This window comes from Physeter macrocephalus, chromosome 3, assembly GCF_002837175.3.
Source record: "Physeter macrocephalus isolate SW-GA chromosome 3, ASM283717v5, whole genome shotgun sequence".
NCBI lineage: Eukaryota > Metazoa > Chordata > Mammalia > Artiodactyla > Physeteridae > Physeter > Physeter macrocephalus.
This window is the reverse complement of record NC_041216.1, coordinates 15,903,913-15,904,710: the sequence shown is the minus strand read 5'-3', so window position 1 is coordinate 15,904,710 and position 798 is coordinate 15,903,913.

Sequence of the window (798 nt, the reverse complement as noted above, 5' to 3'; positions counted from 1 at the left end):
GGCCTCTCCCGTTGCGGAGCACAGGCTCCGGACGCGCAGGCCCAGCGGCCATGGCTCACGGGCCCAGCCGCTCCGCGGCATGTGGGATCTTCCCAGACCGGGGCGCGAACCCGGTTCCCCTGCATCGGCAGGCGGACGCGCAACCACTGCGCCACCAGGGAAGCCCAAAAGTCACTTTTCAAGGTGAGGGTGCACAGCTGCAGGAACAAAACACGAAAGGGGGATTAAAATCCAATTTCGCTGCTATTCACATTTTCCCAGTGATGTTTCTAACGTGGGCCGGGAGGGGGTGTGAGGGCAGAGTGGATAAAGGGAAGGTGAGCGGGGAGGCCATTTAAATGCGTCAAACCCAGGTGATCATTTGGTATCTTATGTGCTCCCAGCCTTACTCTGCCCCCTTCTCTTGGTTTTGTGTTAGATCTTTTAACCTGGAGTCAGGCAAGAGTGATGAATGGATAAAAGCACATTGTAAACTCAGGTCAGCTGACGATCATGGGTTCAGTGCCGCCCAGGAGTTGCCTTCAGGTTTAGGGCAACAGCGCCATCCTGTGAGGCTGCATACAGGAAGGTTGCGCAGAGTTGCATGGTGGCTGCGCAGTGGAAGCCAGGGTAGGTCACCTGGGTCCCAGGAAGAACGGCTGATGTGGAGCCATGGTCCCCAGAATTCTGACTCTGTCTTGGGCTGGCATCTCCCAGTCTTTGTCCCTGAGTGTAAATGGACGGTTTGCTGGTGGCAGATAAGCAGCACTTGCTGTTAGGGCGGGGCACAAGGACATCAGCTTTCCACTCACAGCCCTG